Source organism: Sarcophilus harrisii, chromosome 1, assembly GCF_902635505.1.
Source record: "Sarcophilus harrisii chromosome 1, mSarHar1.11, whole genome shotgun sequence".
NCBI classification, from domain to species: Eukaryota; Metazoa; Chordata; class Mammalia; order Dasyuromorphia; family Dasyuridae; genus Sarcophilus; species Sarcophilus harrisii.
Window position 1 is genome coordinate 223,221,011 of NC_045426.1, and position 24,278 is coordinate 223,245,288.

Sequence of the window (24,278 nt, forward strand, 5' to 3'; positions counted from 1 at the left end):
AAATATTTTACATATTATGGGAATTAACTGTTCTTTAAACGTTTGGCAGAATCCACTTGTGAGTCATCTGGCCCTGGAAATTTTTTCTTTAGGAAGTTCATTAATGGCTTGTTCAATTTTCTTTTTCCAAATTGTCATAATTTCAGTAATTTATTTCCTCTTCTGTTAATCTTGGCAATTTATATTTTTGTAAATATCTATCAATTTTGGTTAAATGGTCTGATTTGCTGCCATACAGTTCAGCAAAATAACTATTAATTATTGTTTTAATTTCCTTTTCATTGGTGGTAAGTTCACTTTTCATTTTTGATGCTGGTGATTTTTTTTCTTTCCTTTTTCTAATCAGTTTAACCCAAGGTATATCTATTTTGTTGGATTTTTTCCCATAAAAACCAACTCTTAGTTTTTAAATTAGTTCAATAGTTTTCTTAGTTTCAGTTTTATTAATATTTTGAGTTTAAGAATTCTAATTTTTGTTTTTAATTGTGGGTTTTTAATTAGTTCTTTTTCTAGCTTTTTTAATTGCATGCCCAATTCATTGATCTCCTCTTTCTCTTTTTTATTCATGAGAATATTTAGATATAAAAATTTCCCTAAGAATTGCTTTGTCTGTGTCCCATAGATTTTGGTATGTTGTCTCATTATTGTCATTTTCTTGGATAAAATTATGGATTATTTTTGTGATTTTTTTTTTGTTTAATTCACTCATTTTTAGATTTAGAATTAGAATTAGAATAAATTTCCAATTGCTTTTTAGTCTTTCCCTGGCCCTTTATGGAATATAATTTTTATTGTGTTGTGGTCTGAAAAGGAAACATTCTCCATTTCTGTGTTTCTGTATTTTTATGGACTATGGGTTATAGTCAGTTTGGTACAGGTGTCATGTACTGCCAAAAAAAAAAAAGGTGTATTCCATTATTGCCCTATACAGTTTTCTCCAGAGGTCTATCTCATCTAGGTTTTCTGACATTCTATTAAGCTCCCTAGTTTCTTTCTTACTTATCTTGTGGTTAGATTTGTATGATTCTGAGAGGAGAACGTGAGGTCCCCAACTAATATACTGTTGATGTCTATTTCTTCCTGTAACTGGCTTAAAATCTTCTCTAGGAATTTGGCTACTTTATCACTTGGTGCATACACATTTAGTATCACTACTACTTCATTGTTTACAACAACCTTTATTAAGATTTACTTTTCTTCCTTATGTCTTTAAATATGATGTATTTATCTGAGATCAGAATTATCACTGTTGTTTTTTTTTTTACTTCAGCTGAATCATAATAAATTCTGTTCCACTCTTTTACCATTACTCTGTATGTATTTCATCTGCCAGATGTATGTTTCTTATAAGCATCATATTGTAGGATTCTGTTTTTTAATCCACTATACTATTGGCTTCCATTTTATGGGGGAGTTCATCCTATTCACATTATGATTACCAGAACTCTCTTTCCCTCCATCTATTTTCTCCCCTCCAAATGTTTTTGTTTTCTCTTTTCACCCTCTCCTTAGAAGTATTTTTTTCCCACACCACCTACGACCTTATTTCCTATTGCCCTTTACCCTCTTTTCTTACCTTTTTTCCTTACTGTTTCTGACTTTCCTTCTGTCCTGCTCCTCCATTTTCTTTCCTTTTTCTCCTCCAATTTCTTTATAGCATTAGATAAATCCCTACACCCAATTGAATGATTAAGTTATTCCTTCTTAGAACCTAAACTGATGATGTCATGTTTCAGACAATGCTCAACACCTTCCCTTCTTTCCCTAGATTGGAATAAAACTTTTGAACCTCTTTATGTATCATCATGCCTTACCTTTCCTCTTTTTCCAATACAGACCTTTTAACACCCCTTAATATCTTTTTCTTTGATGTCATCACATTAGAAATCATTCAAAACCACACCCTCTGTCCATACGATGCCCCTCTCTGTTTACCCTAGTGATAAACACAGTTTTTTTTTACTGTACTTTCTCAAGAATTGCATTCTCAAGAGTTACAGATATACGTTTCCTATCTAGGGATGTAAATATTTTAACCTTTAAAGAATATATATATATATATATATATATATATATATATATATATATATATTCCCATTTACCTTTCTATGTTTCTCTTGAGTCCTGTGTTAGGAGATTAAATTTTCTGTTTAGTTAATTTTTTTTTTAATAGAACTAATTGAAAGTCTCTTACTTAATTGAAGATCCATTGCCTCCCATGAAAAATGATACTGAGTTTTTGCTGGGTGGTTAATTCTTGGTTTTTATTCCAAGTCTTTTGCCTTCTGGAATATGGTATTCCAGGTACTCTGATCCTTTATTATAGAAGCAGTCAGATCCTGGATAATCCTGACTACTGCTCCTTCATATTTGAACTGTTTTTGTCTGTCAGCTTATAGTAATTTTAACTTTAGAGTGCAGTTCTGGAGATTTACATTTCTTAGGGTTTTCCTCGAAGGATTTTTTTCTAAAGGTGTTGTTTTCTTTAGTGGAATTTTTACATTTAGCCAATTTTTTTTAAAGGAATTGTTTTCTTCAGGCATTTTTTCCCCTTCCTTTTCCTTGACTTTCTCATGCATACCTCTTTTTTTTTTTTTTTCTTCTAGCTCTCTTATTTGCATTTTAAAGTCTAATATGAGTACTTTTTAAAAAAAGGCCCTTGGGGCTTTACATGAATTCATATCACTCTTTGAGATATTCCATATGGACATTTTGTCCTTGTCTGAGTTGGTATTTTGGTCTCCCCTGTCACCATAGTAGCTATCTATGTTCAAGGTTCTTTTCTGTTTCTTATTCATTTTCTTTTCTTTTCTTTTGGTATTTCTCCTTTTTTTTTTTTTTTTTTTTTTTTTTACTTTTATGGTTGGGTTCTGCTCCTAAGTTAAAGGGGTGCTGTTCCAAGCTTCTTGTATAGCTCTGAGCCTTAGCTTTTACCCAATGTCCCCTTGTGTTTGTGTGGGATAGCTTTGCTTGTTCGTTCCGATAAATAATCTGATTTCCCAGAGTTTGCCTTCTGAGCATGTACTGGAGGCTGCCCCACTAACCTACTCCTCTACTAAATCAGTCCTAAGAATGTTAGTCACTGCTTTGCCATGATTAGGACCCTCTCACTAGCTTTTCCAGAGTCTTTCTGAACTTGCCTGAATACCCTTTCTATCCCAGTAAGACTGATCTTTCTTGAAGTTTTTCCAAGCTATCTTGTGTTGGAGAGTAGTTTCATTCCACTGACTCTATTCAGTGGTTTCGTTTCATGTGTTTTTTCAGGGAAATTAAGAGAGATCAAGCAACTTTTCTTTATTCTGTCATCTTGGACCCTTTATAATGGTAGTTTCTTTATATTTTCCCTTTGCTCTCAGGTGTTTATAAGTCTGAACAATTTTCACATAAGATTTCTTAACAAATAATATCTATTCTCATATGTTAAGTTATTTTTGATTTAAGGTTTTAGGCCATCTGAAAATTCATGTTTATCTCTGCTTGTATTTTGTTCTAGTCAAATTGTTTTTCATAGTACATATCTTAAATTTACTTATTTTTGTGTTCATTGTATATGATATACAGTTATTCAATCTTCTGGTTCATGCTTTTGAGAATCCTGGATCCTGTATTGTTTACCAGTGCTGTTTTCTAAGGGCCTGGGGGGCATCTGCCCAATATTCCCTAGTAAGACAATTTATGAGTATAATCTAAACTGAGACAATTTGTGCCAGGGCACCCCATTTTAGGATTCACTCTTATTGTTGTCTTTTGGAACAAAGTCCAATAGGATTCTGTCACTGGTTTTATTCTTTGATGGAGTTCTCTTAAGGTAGCTAGAATTCTTGCCTACATCCTTACCCTGGAACATGCCTTTACATCACTAGTTTCAGCATCTGAATTTCTTTGTCTTACCTTCACTTTATACTGATTGCCTTTCTTTTTCTATTATCATAAGAAAGACTTTTCTGGCTAAATCCTTTCCATAATGTGCATGGATATTTGATCTATTTTCATATGGACCCATACTGTTAACATGAATTTATTATAGTTTTTCTTTGTGTTTCTTGAACACTGACTCAATGCATTTGACAGAAAATATAAAATCATTGAAGACCGTACATAGTAACACACACACACATATACACACAGAAATGCCCACACATATGCCTGTCTATATGTACACATTAATGTGTACATAGAGACACCACACATACATATATACACACAAAAGTGGTTGACCAGGTAAGAACTGAAGGAGGAAAGGGGAGATGGAAAGATACTAAAGGCAAGCATTCTATATGACAGAAATGAGAGATCTATTAAAATTTTGCAAAAATACTTTGTGAAACTCCCAAATCAAAGGATATGTAACTCTGGGTACTGGAGAATAGGAGAGAGATTCAGCAAGGAGGATCAATCATTTTCAAAAAATCATCAGGTCTTGACACAAATACCCAGCTAAAAAACTAAGATAGAAATAAGAGCTAACAGAAAACACAGACTACTACAATGAATTATAATAATTTTAATGACTAAAATGAATTTGACATAGGAGAGAATAATTCTATAACAACTGCAAACTGAAACCTAAAGAATGAAAAGTAATGTTCTAAGACTGCATGGATATCTAGAAGCACATATGGAATTCTTTTTTTTTTTTTTAATTAAAACGCTGGAGGAAAAATATACAGGGAGAATGAATGGTAAAGAATATTAGATATTATACCTTATACAACTAATGGGATCTTAAAAATTAGAATAAACGTAAAACAATTCCATAAGATTGTTATAAATACTATAATGAAGTCAAAAGGTTAAACAATAACAGAAATTATAAGGTATCTTATCAAAAACAAATGAATTGATCAACGAGTGAAGGAAAGATACTTAGAAATGACTGAAATGCCTAATAATCATGATGAGAAAGGAGAAACCTATATATTATATTTTATGATCATTGATTAAAATCACTCATACACTTTAAAATGAGAGGGCAAAGTGAAAATAGAAGAAATATACTAAACCCCTACTAGAAGAAATCATAAAAAGGTATTTCAGGAATATAATAGCCAAAATTCAGATATTCCATTTCAAAGAAAAAAATTATCACAAGCATCCAGAAAGAATATAAGTTTTAAAGGATCATTGTCAATATCACACATGGCCTAATACTTTCACACATTCTATTATATCTTACAGAGACTATTATACCCCAAATCTGTTGGTGGCCAGTACACTCATAATTCCATGGAATTGAGTAATAATTTGTTTTTTCTCAAGAAAAAGGGAGATGAAAAATTAAAATTTTGAGATACATGGACTATGTTAGAGAGGTTTTCTTAAAAAAAATTACAGATACCAAGCATAAGTTAAAGCTTATCTAACAAAAAGATCCTTAATTATAGCTATTTATTTTTTTTAAATCCCAACAAAACACAAGTTAACTAATTATTATAAATTAATCATCATAATTATGATAACCAAACTTGATCATAAAGAACAAATGAGAAATTGTGTCTCTTTCATTAGAAAAGTTTATGACTGAGTACAAAACATTAAATACGATATCATACACCATTAGTATATAAATTATTTTTGTTGAAGTTACACATATACTCACAAAATTCTTCACTGCCATAGAAGTAATGATATTCATAAGTGAATGTAATAATAAAGGAAACCTTGATTTCCCTGTATATCCTAAGGAATCAAGACCAATCATTCTGCATTAAACTGAACTTAAGACTTTGAAGCAAGGCTTTCTATGTACTAAACCAAAGAAACTCAATTTAAAAACATAAGAAAAATATCAAGGACAATTAAGAAAAAATTCCTCCTTAATAAAGTTGATATTTTAAATAACAATCCTAAAAATTACATTTATTTCTGAAAAGAAAATAGTGTTGTTGTTTTCCTAAGTGTAATACTACAAGAATTTCCCAGATGCTAGCTGAGAGTGAGGAAAAAAGGGGGAAAACAAGAAACAAAAAAATAAAATATTCTTGGTTATCACTTTCTCTACAAGAATAAGATGTTTATATAGTGCCCACTGAAAAGTTTAGGACTTGTTTTATCCCCAGAACAATAGTCTCCAGAAAAGAGGCAGAACCAAAAAGGATAGCCAAAAAGGTTTTTTGTTTTGTTGTTGTTGTTGTTGTTTTTGCTTTTCTGACCTCTCTGCAAGAGAAGAGAGAGGAAACAGCCAAAATGAAAAACAGTAGAGAAAAAAGGAAAACTTTACCCAAAATGATTAAAAACATTTGTCTTTAAAGCCTATCTACAATTTCTAATCAAGTTTCTTTCTAATTTTTACAGATGTAGAAGGGGTGAGATGTAACCAAGCAAAATGTGTGAGAAAAGAAGTCTTTTATCAGGAGTTCTTTTTGTTGTTGTTGTGGTGGTGGTAGTGGTTTTGTTTGATAAAGCTTGTGGATCCCTTTATTTCTTAAAATAGTTCTAAATGCCCAAAACAAAATAAATAGGTTTACAGAGGAAATAAATCATATCTAAATAGTTACCCAAATAATAATTACATACACTTTTCCCCCAAGTTAAGAATATTCATTTTGGTGGTTAATTTCCCTCAGCATTGAAGTCTCTTTGTGTCTGTTTTTGGTAAAGAGACAGAAGGTGCATCCAGAGCCCCAGTTCTTTGGGCCTAGCAGCAATGGATAGAGAATTTACTTAACCTCTCCTCTCTTTCTAGGCTTTATAATATTTTGAAAATTGATAAATATTCAGGTGAATGTGTCAAATATGAATTATATAAATGAGTCTGAAAACAACTGCTTTTATCACAGAGTTCTGGCCCTTATGTCAATGTTCTGATCTTCATAATAATTGTTCCCACAATTCTGAATTGAAACAACTAATATTACTCTTTCCTGGGAACACAAATGTCAGGCACATACATTTTCTCTCTTATTTACCTAAATGAATCCTGCAGAAAGACACAGAAAATTCATATACAGAGGAGAAATATCTAGAAATCCCTATGCCTATGCCAACAAACAACATGAAGATGCTTTCCAAATTTCTATGTAGTTGAACTGTTGAACTCTATTTTGTGACATTATATAATGCCATTGGGCCAGATTTCAAATTGCTTGTGATCAGCTCAGCACAATCATTTCCTCTGCTTTGAAGCACCTAAGTTTAAGTGGTTTTCTACAATTCATCCCTTTCCCCAGCACACATTTATCCTTGATATTGTTGAAAATGCTGTCTGACACCCAGTGAGGATATTATTTTTAAAGGTAATGGATAACTATGTAAAATCAAATACTTATACCAAGTCAGTTTTACAGCAGTTTTTGTTTTTACAATAATCTGTGTTAATTTGACTCAGTACATTCATATGATAAATAAAGTTCACTCTGAGAACCTCTCTCAATAATGATGATAATACATAATAATAATAATAATAATTTCTAAGGCTTATGTTCTGTGTAGGGTTCTCTTTGGAACAAAAGTATTTGATTTGAGGACTCTCATTTCTCCTTCTGGTATTTAGACTAATGACATCAGAGTAGAGTTATTAATGACATTGAAATGGGGGGGGAAGCAGAATAGGGTTCTATTTGAATAACTTTACAGTTAGAAAATTTTTCTTACCTTTCCTGGTGAACATCAAGTAATATGCCCCCTTTCTTTCTCTAATTGTTCATATTTCCCTTATCAACTTAATACAAATATTCAGTGTGTCTCTGAGTTCCAGCTCCATATCACCAAGTTGAGCCAATCAAGTTCACAGTTTTGGAATTTCCCACTTTTTCTTTAGGAGGATTTTCCACTTTAACAAAGAATATCTAATAAGTTGCCAAATTAATCATTTCTATGGCCATAACATTTCCCCACAACATTTCCAGCATACATTCTCTACTACTTACTTAGAAATTACCTTTGTTCAGGCCCTTTTTACTTCTCATCTACACTATTACATGGTTTATTTTTTGGTCTTCCTATTTCAAGCCTCTCCCTACTTCAATATATATATATATATATATATATATATATATTTTTTTTTTCACAAAGTTCAACTTCAGGGTTAAAATTTATCTTGCTAAAGTACAGAAATAAAGGTCTGGATTAGTAAACTCCATCTGCTCCTTACCCAAAAAACTCAAATATCTCCTTTAATTTCTATGATCTAATATGATTTTTCTGTTTGGAATCTAAAAGTTTTCACTCTGTAATCCTGACCTCCCTTTTCTAGTCTTTTCAGGCCTTTTTCAGCTACCTACAGATATGTAGGGGTTGTAGTAGATTAGATTATAAGCTTTTGATGGCAGGAAGTATCTTGCCTCTTTTGGTATCCAAAGTGGTTATTATTGTAACAGGTATTTGATAAATGTTTATTGGTTGATTAATTGATAAAATACTGGGTCTAGAGTGAGGAAGACTGGAGTTCAAATCTAGCTTAGGCCATTAATTAGTTGTGTGACTCTAGGCAAGTCACTTAATCTGACTACCTTGGTTTTTTTATATGTAAAATGGTGATAATAATAGCATTTATCTCGCAAGCTTGAGGTGAGGATCAAATGAGAAGATATGTGTAAAACATTTAGCATAGATTCTAGTAGATAAGAGATACTTAAATGCATGCTTCCTTCCTTCCTCCTTTCTTTTATTCTTTCTTTTTTACTTTCCATATACTCTGTGAACTTTCCATACTAGTCTACAGCTTTCCATGTATAACTTTTTCTTGATTTCACTCATTGTCTGCAACGAACTCTTTTTCACCTCCTCTTCTTAGAATCCCAGAATCCTTTCAAATCTCAGCTTAAGAACCACCTTTTATGTAAGACCTTTTATAACTTTCCAAAGGCTTGTTCTCCCTTATAAGCTATTTTGCATTCGTTTTGGGAATATAATAATAGCTAATATTTATATAACAATTACCATTTTTTAGGCATTGTAGTAAGAACTTTAGAATATAGTATACACTCATGATAAAGTGTGTCCCTTTAAGATATTCACTGTTTGACTGATGGAAAGAAACAGGGACAATTGCAATAAGATAAAAGAAAACCACTGGGGAAAAAAAAAGTTTTTCCACAGAAGAATGACATTTTGCTAAGAGTAAAAATGGTCAGAAATCTTTTACCCTTCCATTTAATTTGTGTAAAATTCATGTGGGTTTTGAATGTAATAGCTAGGAAATTCTGACTCTAATAAATGCTGGATGATAATGTGACAATGTCTATTGCCTAGTTACAATGTAAATGACATTTAGATTTTGATCTGTCACTATGACTAGGGTTATGATTTCACTGAAGAGTTTTTTGGGGGATCAAATAGGGTAAAACGGAAGTGAACTTAGATTAGGACTTACAGAAGAACTCAATGTTAAGAGCAGATCTCAGCAGAAACCTGAGGATTTACTTGCTCTTTAGAAGATTAGAGTGAAGCAAGACAAGCATTGCTTTTGCTCTTCCCTGCAATTCTGTTCTCTTCCTGATAGTTTTAAAACTTCTTCTTTGCTATACCAAAGAATGACATTTGGGGAATTTTGACAGCATCTTCTGCTTTGTGTTTCATTGCTAAATTCCAGTTGGCTAAATATTGATCTCAAGATGAATAAGGCTTGGAGATATTCTGATTAGTTGGAGATATCTGGAAATACTGTTGCTTCAGTCAGGACCAGTACACTTCAGGAATTGTACTAACTACTCTTGATGAAAATTATTACCTGCTAGTAAAGGAAGTTATATAAACCCTGACTTGAGAATATCTATAAAAGAAATAGTGATCCAGTGAAACAATGTAACAATGAATGCCAATTCAATAGTCTGCCCAAGTCCTTCATGTCTTCATGTTCCATTTTTTTGTGTGCTAACAACCTGGAAGAATATAATAGTAGTAAAAAGTTTTAATAAATCTATATTGTTTTTGTCTTTCTATTAATGACCACATTTGAGCCCATTTTTTAAAAAGCATTTCTCTTGTGTGCAGAAAATAGATAATTGTCTCATACTTTATTTAAATTTTACATTAAATACATATTATTTCTTCCTTTCAACCCCCTACCTTGGTTTAAAAAAGGCAAATCTAATCTTTGAGTAAATTTCGCTCAAGGCAGAGTTTTAGAAAAGAGTATGTTCTTTCTTTAGGTGATCAGGCTTCCACATAACTGATAATAATCTGGATTGTATTGTGAATTTAGAGCAGATTATTGTTTTATTGTAGAGTTAAAGAGTACAGTGACATAGTTTCTTTGGGCCTAATAATTCTAACACACACACATAAATATATATATATATATATATATATATATATATATATATATATAAACATACATGTAACTCTCTTGCATTCTGCCTTCATCTCTCTATCTTTGTCTCTCTCTGGTTCTTTCCATCTCTGTCTTTGTCTTTCTGTCTATGTCGCTCTATCTTTATTTCTGTCTCTGTCTAAATCTGCCTCTATTTTTCTGTTTCTCTCTGTCTCTATTTCTGTTTTTCTTTCTCTGCTCTGTCTCTTTCTCTCTGTGTATCTGTTTGAATCTGTCTCTCTATCTCTTTGTTTCTGTCTGTGTTTTTGTCTCTTTCTGTGTCTCCTCTTTGTTCTTTGTTTTCATCTCTCTGTATTTGCCTTCCCTTTAATCATTCTCTCTGTGCCTCAGTCTCCATTTATTTCTGGATTTATCTTCGTGCTTTCCATCTCTCTCTTGTTTTTGTCTCTCTCATGTTCTTTCCAAATCTGTCTCTCTGTGTCTCTGTGTCTCTGTCTCTCTGGGTCTCTCTTTGTCTCCCTGTCTCTGTCTTTGTGTCTGTCTGTCTCACTTTATGTCTCTGTCTTACTCTCTCTGCAAAGGCAGAGAGAGTGTCTCTATATCTCTGTCTCTTTTTCTGTCTCTCTCTGTTCATCTGTCCATCTGTCTATCTGCCTGTCTCTCTCTCTCTTCTATCTGACCCTCTCCTCTCCATATACTGCCTCTCTTGTTAAAATATAAACTTGAGAGCACTATTTCACTTTTGTCATATCCAAGAAATTAGAACCAATAATTCTTGTATTTATTAAATGCTTTTTGATTAATTGATTGATTTAAACCTTACAAAAACAGCAATTTTCATCAGAGTTACTAATACAGTATTTGGAACTGCTAAGTATTTGGAATTTTTCACTCTTCAAATAAACCTCACAATGTAAGAGTTTCTGATGTGTCTTTTATTACTGTGAAAGAAAATGAAAACTACTGTCATTTTCTGATCAACTAGATACATGAACATAGCCTTATCCTGTGATTCTGATAACATAATAATAACAGAAAATAGGGAAAACAGAATAAATTGACACACCAAGTACAAGATAATGATAGATTCTTTAATAGTCTCTTTTTATCCTTACTACATATACATTTTGCTTTCCCATATATTAAAAGTTTTATCATAGGATTGATATGAATTAACTTTTAACCATTCAAAAATAGCTCTATTTATTATTATATCTTGAAGTTTATTGCAACCATTTCCAATTCTGTGCTGCACAGTTTCTGCCTGAGATGCACACCATGGTCACAGAAAGCTAATTTGATTATTAGCTTATGTTCATCTCTGACTTCTTTGTTACATGGAAAAAAAAAAAAAACAATTCCTGTATAGATTTTTCATGGAGCAAATCAGGGATGTTTTCTCATGATACATATACATATACATATATGTGTGGGTACACATATCTATATATACACACATATATACATTATATATATATATATATATATATATATATATATATATTTAATGTGAATTAAACAGGTGAGAAATGCAAAGAAGATAATGGATACTTTGTGACTTATTATTTAATAAATATATATGAAATGTATATGTATGCTTCTGTTTTGTGTATCTTCCTTCTCTTAATAAAGTGATTGTACAGAAATCCCATGACAGTTTATTTCCCTCTCCAACTTGAGCACAGTTTAGCAAGTATAGCACACAGTGTAGTTCTTATTTGAAAAACAAACAAACAATGAAACCCCCAATCCACACTTAAACATACAAGTACTGAAGATGTAAATTTCCAGGATTATTTGAATCAGTTTTTGCTTCACAGTCCTCAGTAATTACACCTGGACATTTTACTTGAGCAAAACTGTTTGATTTTTATATGCCATTTTCGTTACTTTTATTTTTTGCCTCTCCCCCTAATGCCAAAACATCTGAACAATATGAATAAAGTAAAGTTTAACAACTGAACATTTTCAGTAGTAGAAAACCATTCAAATCAGCTCACTTTTCTTGGCTGCCTCACCCCTCAAATGACAGTATTCTGTCAATCCTTTTCCTCATTTCTGACAAGGAAACTTAAATTCAAGTACAATCTGAATTTCACAATCCTATGTTTTGCGTGGAATTGTGTTGTTATTATTGCTATTGTTTTTTTTTTCCTTTTCATCTATGTTCTGATTAAAATAATGTAGTCACTGATGCAACACAGTTCACCTGAAGCATCAAAAAGTAATGTTTAAAAAGTTGCTTGTGGTGTAGCTTCATTTTTTGTACTCGGATGAAAGCAAATGTGGATAAAGTTCTATGATGTTGAATTAAGCATTAAAATTGCCATTAGAATGACTAGAAGCAAGATATATATGATTATATATATATATGGGTCATGGAGCTTGAGCAAAAATATGTCAGTACTTCTTCCTGTGGTATCTCTTTTCTTAGACTATTGACAACATCCTTTATTGTCCTGAGGTTGATTAAGACGCCATGGAAGTTTAATGTGTTTACATTATAGTAGATCAACCTTTTTATTAGAAATGAGGCAATGAGGTAATGCCTTCCTTTTACTTACTCTAGTCAGCACAGTGGGCAGTACCCCCACTACAGCATTCTTGACATTGTCCCCAAGTGATATTAAATAAAGGTCACTGAGGAAAGAGACTGCCTGAACTACTAATCTTAGGAGATCCAGGTTTGAGCATAAACTCCAGTAGGTTCTAGCTATATTAATATGGTTCAGTACTATAACCTGTCTGAGCCTCAGTTTCTTTATCTTAAAAATGGAGATAATAGTAGTTGTGTAACCCATCTCATAGGAGTGTGTTAAAGAGAAACCTTTAGAAACATAAAGATGCTACATAATAGTGATGTATTATTTTATCCTTGACCTGAGTAAAACCCTCAGTATTCCTAGTTTCAGTTAAATATTAAGTTTGATCACTCAAAAGTATTCTGGGAAATGAAAAAGTTGAAGATATTGTATTCACATTGTCTAAATACTTTCAGAAGACTGGGGAACAAAAAAAAGCATGGAAGATTGCATGGCATACAAACTGAGAGTAGGCATAATCTAAACTTTAATCGCACTCTGTTTGCTCAGCCTGATTTTCAAAAATTATACTACACCATTATGGATGAAAAAAATCCAATAATGTATTTTTCTAGTTAAGAGAAGACACTAGCTTCAGCTCTATCTGATACAGCTTATATTTTTAGCAGTGCAAACCATTATGATACTACCTACTTTGCCATAGTACCAAGAATCAGAATGGGAAAAATGTGTGGGAACTATGATAGAAACACTTCCACAAGATAATGTCAACAAACTCCATGATATACTCCATTATCTACAATTATAATGTCCATAAAGATCTACCTCCAGAATATGGGATTTCAGAAAACTTACTCAACAAAAGTGTGGAATGGCCAGATGATATCTTAAGTTGAGTTTGTGTTTTTTATAATTATCAATCAATGAGAAATGATGACCTCTAATCTGATGATAACAGGATTCTGTTAATTACCTGCTTCCTATTATTTCCTTGTGGTCCTTGAAATATGGTATTGAATGTACAATCTGGTCTTTGTCAGTATGAGAAAGAACTAATTTTTATGTTGAAGTACTATCAATGTTTTCAAACTCATGTAATGTAGGAATGAGGTTATCTACCTAAGTCTACCCTAATTGTATAAGTACTATAAAATATGTTCAATCTCACAAAAATCTCAACACAACCGATTCAAGGCAAGTTTAGGTAACGACTCTACAAATACCTGACCCTCACAAGTATGACTTCCTCTATCGAGTTGCCACTGAAATTGTAGAAAAGAGGCTTGTATAAACAGAACCATATGAAATGCATATCCAAAAATTCATGTCAGGTTATTTAGATGCTTTCATTTACCTATTCTGCCCTAATAGTTAAGAATATATAAGTACCAGGTATTCACCAAAAATTAACCCAATACATGCACAAGAAAGAAGCTTCTTTTATATGAGGGGCCACATTGGATATGAATATGAATGGAAAACAATAGTATATATACATGGAGGATGACTGAGAGAAACAAAACCAAATCAAGAAGACAACCCCTCCCAAACAAAACTGAATCAAATCAGATCTAACCATATTCCCCCCAAAAAACAAAAACAAAACAAAACAAAAAACTAGGGCAAGAATCAAATAGAAATATAAATGTCAGATTATATGAGGGCATGGAGAGAGTTCTGATATACACCTATATATGTACATGTGTATATGTATGCAGATCTAGGCATGTTTATGTATATTATATGTATGTAAGAACCTATACATATGATGTATATATGCATGCCTACATATGCAGATATGAACAATATGTGTACATGCACAGTGCTAGAAAATAAATGATCAAACTTAGGAACTTTTCCTTTCACTGGTATAATGTAGACTAAGCAGGTCTTGTGGAAGATGCGACCCACTAAAGGAAAAGGTGATTTGATGATTTCTGAAGAAGGGAAAACATTTTTTTTTTGGCTCTTGTGAATTGTTTCTACATTTTTGAGCTGTTTAAATATATTTTATGTTCAATTCCTTGCTTTACAAGTATTTTTGAATTCATTTTTCTGGCATCAGTAATTATTCATTTTAGCCTGAGTAACTGTAGAGGAATTGAGGTATATTTTTGAGAAATATACCTCATATTTTGAGGAAAATTTCAGTCCAAAGTTTCTAGAATAAGCCAAAGTAATTTTTATGAAAAACACCCTGAAAACTGGATCAGAGTTTTTAAATAATTACATTTTTATACAATCTCCTTATTTTAAGCTTATTATCTAAAATATTGAGGTTTATAACACAGAATCTGAGATATGCAGGAGTCTTAGAGGTCATTTAGTACAATCTGTATATGAGTTTTTCCTTTTCAACAACTTAGACAAGTAATTTCCATGTTTCTGCTTGAAGATTTTCACAGCATTCCATTTTTATACAATTAGGAAAAATAAAAAATGTTCATTGCATAGACAAAATTTGTGTCTCTAAAAATTTCATCTATTTCTCCTTGTGTTATCTGAGCTCAAGTTCAACAAGTCCAGTTTTTGTTCCTTATCTAGAATGCCATGCTCCTAGGAATGCGTTGGGTACACTGTTCTGGTATAGCTATAAATCATTCTGAATGGCAGTGTTTATTAGACTGAGAGTAATCTATAGTTTTTTAAATGGTTATTAATATACATATACCTTTGTCCATATTGAGTCTGTATCAGGGTTGGCAAATGTATTACAACATTATGAATAAGAATGTGTTCCCAATATTCCCAGTATTCTCCATTATCAATAGTAGTAGACTAGTTTGTCTCTCTGTGTCTTTGTCTGTCTGTCTGTTTCACCCTTTTTTGGGAAATCTGAAATAACTGAAGAAACAAATATTCTAGCTTCAGAATATATTGATTTATTAAGCTGTACATGTGAAAAGCATAATAGATCTGGACCAGGCCTTTTTAACTTGGCAATGGACTTCTAATAAAGGGGGAAACAGATTTTTAAGCTTTAAAAGAAAATAATTCACAGCATATAAACAAGGATAAAGAACTAGGGAATGTAATTTCTAATTGGAGAAAAAATCAGGATCTTTTTAAATTAGAAGGGATTATTGGTTTAATCCCATAAAAACAAAAACAAAAACAGAGTAGTAGTCCTCCCCTTCTTATTCCCAAAATAGATCTGAGCTCACTCAAAGGAACAAAGTAACAGTAACTGATTGACCAATAGGAGACCAGTTTTTAGATAAGATGTCTTTGTTTCTGAGTTTTTGGTCATTCTTTTCATTTTCAGCCTCCAGCATTCTATCCATTGTGTCACTTAGCAACTTGTATCTATGGTAAAACCCATACAATAACAACACAGAGCAGTGCACATTACATTGAATACTCATAATTTTAAATTTTCCATTGAGAGGAGCTTTTCTTTATGATTTATCTAATACTGAAATCATTCATTACAATTCATGAACTGATCAGCTACTTTCTACTATTGTGATTTATGTTATACATTTTATATATTGTTCTAAATGTACTACTTTTTAAACTCTATATCAGTTCATACATGCTTTTCCTTCTTGAATTTATAATAATTTATCCTGCATTGAAGGGCTATCAAAGGAAAATGAATCATCAAAAGTAAGTAACCAACAAATCATCAGTCCCTGTAATTCAGCAATCAATGTACTGTCACCTAGCAACTTGTATTGATTGTAAAGCAAACCAATACAATAACAGCACATGCTAGTGTATATTGTATTACATGTTCATAATTTTCACTTCTCCATTAAAAGAAGGTATATTTCCTTTTGATTTCCTTATGATTCATGAGTTGATAAACTATTTTCTACTATTATTATTTACATTATTATACATTTTATATATTGTTCTATGTGTTCTACTTTGCTTTTTTTCTCGGTATCATGTCTGATACCGGGTTTTTCCTTCCTGAATTTATAATATTTATTTTACCCCATGATATATTGATTTTTTCCTTAAATTCATGGGTCACATGAATTTCTCAAAGACTTCAGTTTTGTAATACCAAAATTCCTAAAAGGAATAGTTGGCCTAGATTACCAGTAAGTCTCTTCAAGTTTTAAACACATTGAATTGAGAGGTAACAAAGGATAATGAATCATCAAAAGCAAGTGACCAACCATCATTACTCCCTGTAATCTTATTGGGATGGTATCTTAGAGGAAATTAAAACATTAAAGGATGAAATAGCAGAGACAAATCAATAGTAGGAGGAAAAACAAAGAAGTGAAATGATATGGGCACCATAGTTTATACGCTTCTCACATTTTGCTTAGTTTCTGTTATGTTTGTCTTTACTTGTACATGTATAACACATATATGTTACATATATACATACGTATATACATATATATACACATAATATACAAGTACATATACGTGTACATATATAATAGAAGACCTATATAGTGATATGTTCAATTCTATGGAGATACAAAGCTTATTGATAGTACATCAGGTTCCTAGCCATTACCTTCTATCTCACCCCTTACTCCATTTCTTTGCATCCTCAGCACTTAGGATAAGCCCAGGCACATAGTAGACACTCAATAAAGTCTAATTGAGTATCTGACTCCCATAAAACACCTCAACACAACTCCATGAAATTTCTGCACTAAACATATAGGAGCTCTTATTAGAGTGCCATCAAGGTACCAAGGAAAGAATATTGGCTTTGAATTAATCAGACACTGCTCTGAATTTTGTCACCAGCATTTAGTTGGTGTAAGAATGTGGGTAAATTACTTCCCCTGCCTGGATCTCAATCTTTTCAGAAGTAAATAAAATAAAGATGATTCAACCTTTGTATTACTTACCTCATGGAGTAGTTGTGAGCAAAGTGTTCTGAAAATGTTAAAAGCCCCAATAAATATGTGGTTTTATTTCCAAAGCTATTTTAAATTTTTTTTTAGTAAAATTTTTTAATACACATTGGTTTATGAATCATGTTGAAAGAGAAAAGTCAGCGCAATAAGGGAAAACCATGGGAAAAATACAAAAAAAAAGAAATGAACATAGCATATGGTGATTTCCATTCAGTCTCCTTAGTTCTTTTTCTGGATGCAGATGGCATTTCTATCCAAAGTCTATTGGGATTGCTTCAGGTCATTGAACTACTGAGAAGAGTCCAATCTTTTGTAGTGGATCATTGTATATTCTTGCTGTTAGTGTAAAATATATTCCTGGTACTGCTTGTTTCACTCAGCATTAGTTCATATAAATCTTTCCAGGCCTTTCTATAATCAGATTTTTCATCATTTTTTAAAGAACAATAATATTCCATTACTTTCATATACCACAACTTGTTCAATAATTCCCCAATTAATGGGCATCTACTCCTTTTCCAATTCTTTGCTACCACAAAAATAGCTGCTACAAACATTTTTTTACATGCACTACTCTTAGCCACTACCAAATGATTTTGATGACTGCTGCTTTATAATTGAGTTTTAGGTCAAAGGTCTTCTAATTGTAAATTTTCTACTTAAATTTCAGTATGAAAAAAAGTTATTCTCTTTGCCAAGGTGAAGTCTACCACTTAGACTTCATCGCCTCTCCATCTTTAATTACATCAATCTGTCTATCTGTGTGTTTCTATTTCGCTATATGTTTCTCTCTATGTCTGTCTTTCTGTCTCTTTCTCTAATTTTCAACTTTTTACTTTTGGTTTCTTGTCTACAAACATCACCAAATTTTCTTTCCTTGATAAACATTCTAGAGGCAATTTCAGGAATTCATTTTCTTCTAAATAATAGGAAGAGGATGCAGATCACATGTAATGTCTAGTTCTGTCTAGTTCTCTGTCAGAGCTAATAACTCTGGGAATCAAGAAAAGTAAGGTGGCAACAATAAGATTATATGATGATCAGTTCTGATGGACATGGCTCTTTTAAACAATGAAATGATTCAGACCAATCCAATGGTCTTGTGATAGAAAGAGCCATCTATACTCAGAGAGAGGACTGTGGGAACTGAGTGTGAACTTCAACATAGCATTTTCACTCTTTGTTGTTGTTTGCTTGCATTTTATTTTCTTTCTTATTTTTTCCGTATTGATTTGATTTTTATGGTGCAGAAAGATAATTGTATAAATATGTATGCATATATTGTATCTAACATATTGCCATTTTACCATGGTTAATGTATATTGGATTACTTGTTATCTAGGGGACAGGGTAGAGAGAAGTAGGGAAAATTGGAACACAAAGTTTCGCAAGGGTTAATGTTGAAAATGTATTCCTGTATATGTTTTGAAAATCAAAAAGCTTTAATAAAAAATAAAACAAACAAACAAATCAAAACAAAGAAAAAATAAGAGATATTTCTATAGATCATCAGGCATCCATATCTTCTCAAACATCTAAAGAGAGTCATATCAACAACATAATTTCAAAGAGTTATAAGGTAATATAAATACAAATAAATGGGAAAATATTATTGCTTATGTAAGATATATGATTGAAGTATGTGGAAACTAGCACTTTTTCTATTTTTAAAAATACATTTTGCAAATGGGCACTGAATTTTTATTTTCTCTTTCTTATAAATCACTTAAAGTCTACTGCAAAAAGAAAAACAAATGGGAAAATAAATTATATATATGAGTATGGATACATGTCATTGTTATATTCCCTTAAGATATATATTTCAGTGAGAATGTATTTTAGCATAGTTGTTTTTTGGGAATAAATACCTTTTTCATCAAGTGTTTAGTCAGGCATTCAAGTTGCCATCTTCATTGACTATTACAAATAGTTCTATATTTGCTGAAGTTATACCAGACAGGGCAACAAATCAGTGAAACTAAAGATCATTTCATGTGCCATAAATTAGGGCAGAATATTTAATTCGACATAGAAAATGAACTTTTTGACCAACTGATGATAGATGATATTTCCTAAAGGCACATGGGGAGAAAAAAGAAAAGTCATGGGGCAATGTGATAACAATAATATTGTTCCTATTATTGAGAATGGTCTATTAGAACTTGAAAGCTTCAGAAAAGTAACTTCCTCTATCAATCATTTTTTATGTGTTTATACATACATTCAAAGATCCATACACTAAGTACATTGTAAGCATGTGTTTATGAGTGTGCATTTATACATAAAGGTATATATAAATATTCAGTCAGGCCAGACATTTGTGTGTTTAAGTAACTTCAATTATTCCCATGATCTTATTAGTAAACTAACTTTCACTTTCTTATTTGAAACCACACAGATTTACAATGATGCACAGTAGAGGAAAAAAACATGAAAAGTGAAATACATGAGCTTGTGGAGTAGCTGATGCCTTACTATTTGCTAATTCTGTGCCTTCTTTCCATATTTTCATTGTTGGGTTTTAAATTCAAATTTTATGTTGTAATTATGCTTTCACAATACAGTGCAAGTTCTTTGGGCTTTAAGCCCATATATGCAAAGTTGGGAGGTGGCTTAGTGTGATAATTAAGGTATTAAATAAACTTTGTGCCAGAATATCTGCAGCTTCTGTCTACTGTAATTTTGATGGTAACTGATCAGTCATTCATTATATCTGCAAAAAGGGGAAAAAAAAATTATAAAAGTTTGAGTCTGCTCCAGAAAGCACTGAAGTAGCCTTTCAAATGCATAATAAGGAAATTGGGGAAAAAAAAAAGGAGGGGGGAAGCAGCTAAGTTTGTGGATAAGTGAGGTAGTGAAAGAGTGGAAAACAAAATGTTGTCAACATGGCAACCATCCCGTTTCAAAACTCAACAACATAAGCATGTTAAAAAAGGCCAAGGAAATGTAAAATCTTTTGTAGTTACACAAGGATGGGAATATCATTTAATGTTACAGTACAGTTTCAAAAATGCGAAATTTTCTGGTGAAGTTGATTCTCCTGATGCTATAGCTGCTGCTGAGTTTCAAAACATGTTGAACATGCTGATTGAGGGGGAAAATGTTACTTACCAGAAAAAGTATTTAATGTCAATGAGACTGATCTCTTTCTGTAACAAGTAGGAGTCCATATTTACAGTGCAAAAGTCATTGCCAAAGGCCCTGGGTTCAAGGTTCTTTAAGAATTACTTGACTCTACTGTTGGGTGTCAATAACAGTAGTGATTTCAAACATAAGATATTGATGATCCATTGAGCTCAAATACAAAGATTTTGAAAGAAAAAATTATGAAATCCCGTATGTTAGTGTATTGGATGACTGCAGAGATCTTTTGAAATAAGTTCTACAACTGCTTCATTTCAGAGAAAGTTCTTGCATTCAAGGTTCCTTTAAATACTCACTAATATACTAGTGCATATTTGTAAACAACTACAAAATTTCCATGAAAATATTAAAATTCTTTTTTGGCACATCCATATCTTTGATCCAGCCTATTAATCAGTGAATTATAAAAGCCTTAAAGTTCAATTACATTGGGGAAATCTGCCATCATGTCTTTGAGTACTCTTGGAAGTAAACCCCAAAACTATCTTATTGGATTTCATAAAATCTATCATTGTGCTTCGGGTCCTCAGCTAATTTAATGTAGTCTGGGGAAACATTTCACAGACTCCCTAGAAAAACTACTGGGGGTGAAAAGTGTGGCCTGCACATATATGGGATTTTGAAGGCTTTAAATGTGTTGGTGAAGAACTAAGACAAAATGTTGAATCATATGTTTAGCATACACTACTGAAAGCAAAGGGTTCAAGAATATGGAAGAGGAAGATATTTCTGACATTCAACAACTACAAGTCCAAGAACTGATGAATAAGAAGATAGATTTGATGGTTCAGTAAGATCTTCAGGATAATGAAGATGATGATAATATTGAAAAAGCTTCCAAGATTGTGGCACTCACAGTTTACAAGTTTGAAAGATGACAGCCTAATTAACCAGCTGTATTGGGCCATCAATGCTGCTGATCCCATCTGTGGATCACACCCTTAAAGTTAATCATCTACTTGCCAGTCCCATAATCCTATGGAATCTCCAAAGACACATGAAACAGATGTTGCTGAGAGATTATTTCAATCTGAAATGTCCTTTATGATTCCCAATGTGAAAGACAGTGCTGGAAGTGTTGATGATCTCTTAAGTCTTGGAATCTTTCAAAACATCAACTGAAGTCCTAGCAAGATCTCTGTTGGATTTCAGAAAGTGGCCAAGGTAGAGACATTTTCAGCAGTATAGTATACAATATAATTCATATGTTGGAATGTTCAGAGAAAGCTAGAACCTCTAATGGAAGGGCTTAATTAGCACTTTTCAGGGCTGTTTACTTACTTTCATCTGGCTCCAAGAAGCTATAGCACACTTCAGTAAACTCTTCATAGATGGGCTAAACCAATGTGAGGTAGCCAAAAGACTTTAAAACCATTGTCAAGCTTGGAAGATGCCTATCTCAAGCAAGTGAAAACTTCTCCCAGAAGAATGGGTGAAAGAGATGTGTTCCAATGCTCATCAAGATAATTGACAGGGCACCAGAATCCTGAGAATTTGTTAAGACATGAAAGATGCCAAGTTCATCCACTGCATCCTAGACTATCATCAATCTTTGTCTTCTACTAGTCTTAGATAATACTGAAAGAGTCAGTGAGGCTAATGTTTTATACAACTCCTCTTGATTTAAAAGTAATTCACACATACGTTAAATCATCATTCATTTGCATTGTCATTTGTCTTTTAAAATGAACGATAAACCACAGCAGCATACAGTATAATGTATCTGACAAAGTAAAAAGCAAGAATTAAAGAAAAAAAATATATTTTTGCTGCTTTTTTAAAAAAAATTAGCTTGGTTTTTATTTCCTTTACACTGTTTATGATAATATAGATTTCATATGTTATGAAAAGGAATTATTGGCTGAAATTCTTTTTTTTTTCTTTAATTGAGATATGAGCACAGAAGTTCACAGAATTCTAGGGAATCGCATCTTAGAAAAATATTTTGCATGTCATCAATTTTACTTTTGTAGCACATAGTTATGGGGTTAAGAAAAATGCATAATATCCGAATGTATTGTTATAAAGACTTGTTTGTAGAAAGTGTATTTTCAGTGAACTCAACAAAAGATTACAGTAATTGGTGGTCATAGGAACTTAATTCTTTATTTCTCATAGGTTAAATAAACATTCACTTTTTTTTAAACTTTTGTTTTATTTTCAAAATGACTATGTATTCCCTGGATGTGTTTTTATGTACACACACACACACACACACACACACACACATATATATATATATACACATACATAAATATATTTGTGTATATCTAGATATATCTATATCTATTTCTCTCTCTCTCTCTCTCTCGCTCTCTCTCTCTCTCTCTCTCTCTCTCTATATATATATATATATATATATATATATATATACTTTATATACACCTAAACTATGGACTTCATATTATTGAGTAAAAGAAAGAGAAAATTATAAAAATAGAATTTAAATGTGGTAAAAAAACGTATATTTTCTTTAGCTATTATTTTATAGTTTAAAAGTTAGTAAGTAATATTAGTAATATGTTTCTTCATTAATAGTCTTTCAAAACCATGTAAAATATGTAGATTCCATTTTCTTTTCCCACATGTCTCACTTTATCCCTTAACTATTCAGGTTCGAGTGACATTCATAACAGTTGAGCTAGGCAGAAAACTTTTATTAAAATCTGATCTTACTGGAATATTTTTTTTTTGTTTGTTTCTGAGGAATATTGTTCAATACTTCAAAGAAACTGTGAAATCAACAATGTGGGTATTCTTTTTACAAGCAATAAATTAGCTTCAGGTGAATTCAATAATCTATAGATGAATAAATGAGAAAGTATTTACTTAACAATTATCATCTGCCAGCAAATGCAAGTAAAAAAGAAAATTCTGCTAGCAAGGAACATATCCTAATGAAGGAATAATAACAGATATAGAGTATCAAGAAGTAGGACAACTTAGGGTTAAGTATTTGAAGTAGTCAGGAAGTAATTATTTAATCAATAGAGATTTTGAAATTTTTTCAAACTATTATAGATAGCTTTGATTATTTTGTCTGAAAATGGCTGTTCATATCCTTTGACAATTTTCCTTCTAATTGGGGAATGGCTCTTATTTTTTTATAAATTCCACTGTTTTCCTTATATTTGAAAAATGAGAGCTTTTGTCAGATATTTAATATAAAATTTTTCACAGTTATGATTGCTCTGCATTTTCCTCCATGCTATTTCTATACTATTCTATAAACTATACTGTTCATTCTATACTCTCTTCTCTCCCCTTGTCCATCCTGTTTTACTTCTAATTACTGTTTTTTTTTTTTAATCATCTCCTCATCCTTGTGTTATCTTTTCCCCCACTTCTCCTCTCCTGTAGGGTAAGAGAGATTTCTACATACAACAGAGTAATTAAGTTATTCCTTCTTTGAGAGAATTCCCATTGGGGTAAATGTTGAGGGCTTCTACCCATATTTTTCATTTCACCCTCCACTATAAAAGTTCTTTCTTGCTTCATCTATGTGAGATAATATGCCGCATTCTACCTCTCTCTTCCCCTTTC